Here is a 4,909-nt window from a genome sequence, read left to right as displayed (position 1 = left end):
GCCCGTGTGGCATGTTGCCAAGCAATGTTGACGCGCAACGACAGCATGAATGGGACTTTCTTTTCGTCGGTTGTGACAATGGATGAGACGTGGATGCCATTTTTCAATCCAGGAACAAAGCGCCAGTCAGCCCAATGGAAGCACACAGTTTCACCGCCACCAAAAAACTTTCGGGTAACCGCCAGTGCTGAAAAAATGATGGTGTCCATGTTCTGGGACAGCGAGGACGTAATCCTTACCCATTGTGTTCCAAAGGGCACTACGGTAACAGGTGCATCCTACGAAAATGTTTTGAAGAACAAATTCCTTCCTGCACTGCAACAAAAACGCCCGGGAAGGGCTGCGCGTGTGCTGTTTCACCTAGACAACGCACCCGCACATCGAGCTAACGTTACACAACAGTTTCTTCGTGATAACAACTTTGAAGTGATTCCTCATGCTCCTTACTCACCTGACCTGGCTCCTAGTGACTTTTGGCTTTTTCCAACAATGAAAGACACTCTCCGTGGCCGCACATTCACCAGGCGTGCTGCTATTGCCTCAGCGATTTTCCAGTGGTCAAAACAGACTCCTAAAGAAGCCTTCGCCGCTGCCATGGAATCATGGCGTCAGCGTTGCGAAAAATGTGTACGTCTGCAGGGCGATTACGTCGAGAAGTAACTCCAGTTTCATCGATTTCGGGTGAGTAGTTAATTAAAAAAAAATCGGAGGCCTTAGAACTTGAATGTACCTCGTATATACACTGAGGTGATACAAGTCGTAGGATAACGATAGGCACATATAGAGATGGCCGTAGTATCGGGTACACACGGGCAGTGCATTACCGGAGCTGTCATTTGAACTCAGGCCATCCACGTGTAAAAGTTTCCGACGTGATTATGGCCGCACGACAGGAATCGACAGACATTGAACGCGGAATGATAGTTGGAGCTAGAAGCACGGGACATTCCATTTCGATGATCGTTAGGGAATTCAGTATTTTGAGATCCTCAATGTCAAGAGTGGGCCGAGAATACCACATTTCGGACATTACCTCTCACGACGGACACCGCAGTGGCCACGGCCTATGGTTAACGACCGCAAGTAGCGGCTTTTGCGTAGAGTTGTCAGCGCCAACACCACAAGAAAACTGTGTGAAGATAACCGCTGAAATGAACGTGGGACGTACGAGGAACGTGTCCGTCAGGACATTGCAGCGAAATGTGGTGTTGATGGGCTGTGGCAGCAAACGATCGAGCCGAGTGCCTTGCTAACAGCACGAAATCGCCTGCAGCGCCTCTGCTCGGCTCGTGAACTTATCATTTGGACCCTAGACTACTGGGGAAGCGTGGCCTGGTCAGGTAAGTCACGAGTTCAGCCGATAGGAGCTGATGGTAGTATTCGAGTGTGGCGCAGACTCTACAAAGCCATGGACTCAAGCTGTCAAAAAGGCACTGTACAAGCTAATGTTTACATGGAATGCACTGGGTGTTCTCGTCAAACTAAAGCGATCATTGACAGGAAATGGTTATGTTCAGCTACTTGGAGACCATTTGCAGCCATTTGCGGACTTCACGTTGCCAAACAACGTCATGTCACCGGGTCGCAATTGAGCGCGATTGTTTGAAGAACATTCTGGACAATTCGAGCGAATGATCTGGCCATACAGATCGCCCGACATGAATCCTGTCGATTATCTGTAGGTCATAATCTAAGAGATCAGTTCTTGCACAACGTCCTGCACTGGCATCAGTTTGGCATTTGTGGACGGCTATTGAAGCAGCATGCTCAAAAAGTAAATCAACAAAAGCAAAACGAGGATAATGGAATGTAGTCGAATTAAGTCGGGTGATGTTGAGGGTATTAGATTAGGAAATGAGACACTTAAAGTAGTAAAGGAGTTTTGCTATTTGGGGAGCAAAATAACTGATAATGGTCGAAGTATAGAGGATATAAAATGTAGACTGGCAATGGCAAGGAAAGCGTTTCTAAAGAAGAGAAATTTGTTAACATCGAGTATAGATTTAAGTGTCAGGAAGTCGTTTCTGAAAGTATTTTTATGGAGCGTGGCCATGTATGGAAGTGAAACATGGACGATAAATAGTTTGGACAAGAAGAGAATAGAAGCTTTCGAAATGTGGTGATACAGAAGAATGCTGAAGATTAGATGGTTAGATCACGTAACTAATGAGGAAGTATTGAGTAGGATTGGGGAGAAGAGAAGTTTGTGGTATAACTTGACCGGAAGAAGGGATCGGTTGGTAGGACATGTTCTAAGGCATCAAGGGATCACCAATTTAGTATTGGAGGGCAGCGTGGAGGGTAAAAACCGTAGAGGGAGACCAAGAGATGAATACACTAAGCAGATTCAGAAGGATGTAGGTTGCAGTAGTTACTGGGAGATGAAGAAGCTTGCGCAGGATAGAGTAGCGTGGAGAGCTGCATCAAACCAGTCTCAGGATTGAAGACCAGAACAACAACAACATGCTCAAAATATTTCTGCAAGGAGCTTTTAGTGACTTCTTGAGTCCTTGCCACATCGAGGTGCTGGGCGATGCCGGAAGAAAATAGGTCCGGCACGATACTGGGAAGTATCCCACGGTAGCCGCGTGGTCTAGGGTGAGTGATGTGAGTGTTCACCGGAGGTGAGGGTATCATCTGGAGTGCCCCAGGGAAGAGTGGTAGGTCCGCTGTTGTTTTCTATCTACATAAATGATCTTTTGGATACGGTGGATAGCAATGTGCGGCTGTTTGCTGATGATGCTGTGGTGTACGGCAAGGTGTCGTCGTCGAGTGACTGTAGGAGGATACAAGATGACTTGGACAGGATTTGTGATTGGTATAAAGAGTGGCCGATAACTCTAAATATAGATAAATGTAAATTAATGCAGATGAATAGGAAAAAGAATCCCGTAATGTTCGAATACTCCATTAGTAGGGAGCACTTGACACAGTCACGTCGATTAAATATTTGGGCGTAACATTGCAGAGCGATATGAAGTGGGACAAGCATGTAATGACGGTTGTGGGGAAGGCGGATAGTCGTCTTCGGTTCATTGGTAGAATTTTGGGAAGATGTGGTTCATCTGTAAAGAGACCGCTTATAAAACACTAATACGACCCATTCTTGAGTAAATGATGACTAACTGAAACCCTCAGCTGCCGACAGGTGTTGTTGATATACCTCGGTGTGGACACCTGGAAATGTGTGCCCCGACCGGGACTCGAACCCGGGATCTCCTGCTTACATGGCAGACGCTCTATCCATGTGAGCCACCGAGGACACAGATGAATAGCGCGACTGGAGGGACTTATCCCTTGCACGCTTCCCGTGAGACTCACATTCCCAACTGTCCACAATTCTACATATGTAATGTACCTTATAGACATTTGCCCATTCACTCATTACTCGCGCACGCTTTGGCGATTCCCGTTAGAGTTTGGGCAACCTGTGCGTATTCGCACAGACGAAGGCCAATGGCTGGGTAGCCTTTAACTATATATATGAAGACAGTAACTGTTCTCGAAAGAACAGATTACTGTTGTTGACCGTGCAGCTTTTCCCTGGAATAAATGATGACTAACTGAAACCCTCAGCTGCCGACAGGTGTTGTTGATATTCTTGAGTAGTGCTCGAGCGTTTGGGATCCCTATCAGGTCGGATTGAGGGAGGACATAGAAGCAATTCAGAGGCTGGCTGCTAGTTTTGTTACAGGTAGGTTTGATCATCACGCGAGTGTTACGGAAATGCTTCAGGAACTCGGGTGGGAGTCTATAGAGGAAAGGAGGCGTTCTTTTCGTGAATCGCTACTGAGGAAATTTAGAGAACCAGCATTTGAGGCTGACTGCAGTACAATTTTACTGCCGCGGAAAGACCACAAAGATAAGAGAGATTAGGGCCCGTACAGAGGAATATAGGCAGTAATTTTTCCCTCGTTCTGTTTGGGAGTGGAACAGGGAGAGAAGATGCTAGTTGTTGTACGAGGTACCCTCCGCCACGCACCGTATGGTGGATTGCGGAGTATGTACGTAGATGTAGATGTAGGGCGCCTTGTCACGGTCTGCGCGGCTCCCTCCGTCGGAGGTTCGAGTCCTCCCTCGGGCATGGGTGTGTGTGTTGTCCTTAGAGTAAGTTAGTTTAAGTTAGATTAAGTAGTTTGGTCCCATACGATCTTACCACAAATTTCCAAATTTCGCATGACTTTTGTCATCTCAGTGTAAAAGCAATGTTCGTTGAGTATTTTGGTCGCACTAGTCTTCGTTGCAGTGTTGGCGTGTTCGTGATTCCTCCGTCAACTCGTTTGTGTACGTTTTTCAGTGTCGAAGGAATTGCGCGCAGTGAGCAGAGCTGAGAGAGCGGCGCGCGTGCGGACAGGTGGCGCGTTCGCGCGGGCGTCGGTTCGAGCCCCGGCCGTCGCGCGTGCTCCGTGCGCTCGGCGCGGCGCCGCTGCGCCCCTCCCCGGCCGCGGCTGCCGATGGCGGGCATTTTTTGTGGCGGCGCGTCAGTCATGCCGGCGCTACCTGGCCGCACACACGACACGCGCGGGCCGCGCCTCGCTCGCGACGCCAGCGGCCCCAGCGCGCGCGCGGTCGCGCCGCGAACTAGGCGCCAGCAGCCGCGCCCCAGTGGAGCGTCCCGGCCGTCTGCGCCTCCTCTCCGCAGCCGCGGCCCGGCGCGACTCTTCTCAAAGGTAGGTCAGTGGTTCTTCAGACGGCTCGCCGCCGCCGGTCTTGCGCAGTGGGCGCCGGCGGCCGCGGTGGGGGCCCGGCCCTAACAAGATTACCTCCGCTCCCCTGGCCGCACTCTAATGAAATCTCTCGCTCTCGCGACACCTCCCCGCTCGCTCGCCCTCGCTCGTCTTATGCGGCGCCGCCGCCGGCGCCGCGGGACGCCGGACTCGCTTTCCCCTCTCGCCGACTCTCTCTCCTC

General features: G+C 50.2%; 1 non-coding gene across 1 annotated transcript; it reads right to left on the bottom strand.

Annotated features, from left to right (window-relative positions):
- Nucleotides 1-3,188: 3,188 nt before the first annotated feature.
- On the bottom strand, nucleotides 3,189-3,262 carry Trnat-ugu (transfer RNA threonine (anticodon UGU)). The gene has a single exon. It is a non-coding gene; the product is annotated as a tRNA-Thr (tRNA).
- Between the last annotated feature and the right edge of the window lie 1,647 nt (nucleotides 3,263-4,909).

This window comes from Schistocerca cancellata, chromosome 1 (genome assembly GCF_023864275.1).
Source record: "Schistocerca cancellata isolate TAMUIC-IGC-003103 chromosome 1, iqSchCanc2.1, whole genome shotgun sequence".
NCBI lineage: Eukaryota > Metazoa > Arthropoda > Insecta > Orthoptera > Acrididae > Schistocerca > Schistocerca cancellata.
Note: the sequence above shows the minus strand (reverse complement) of the source record. Positions and strands in the feature narration are given on the sequence as shown.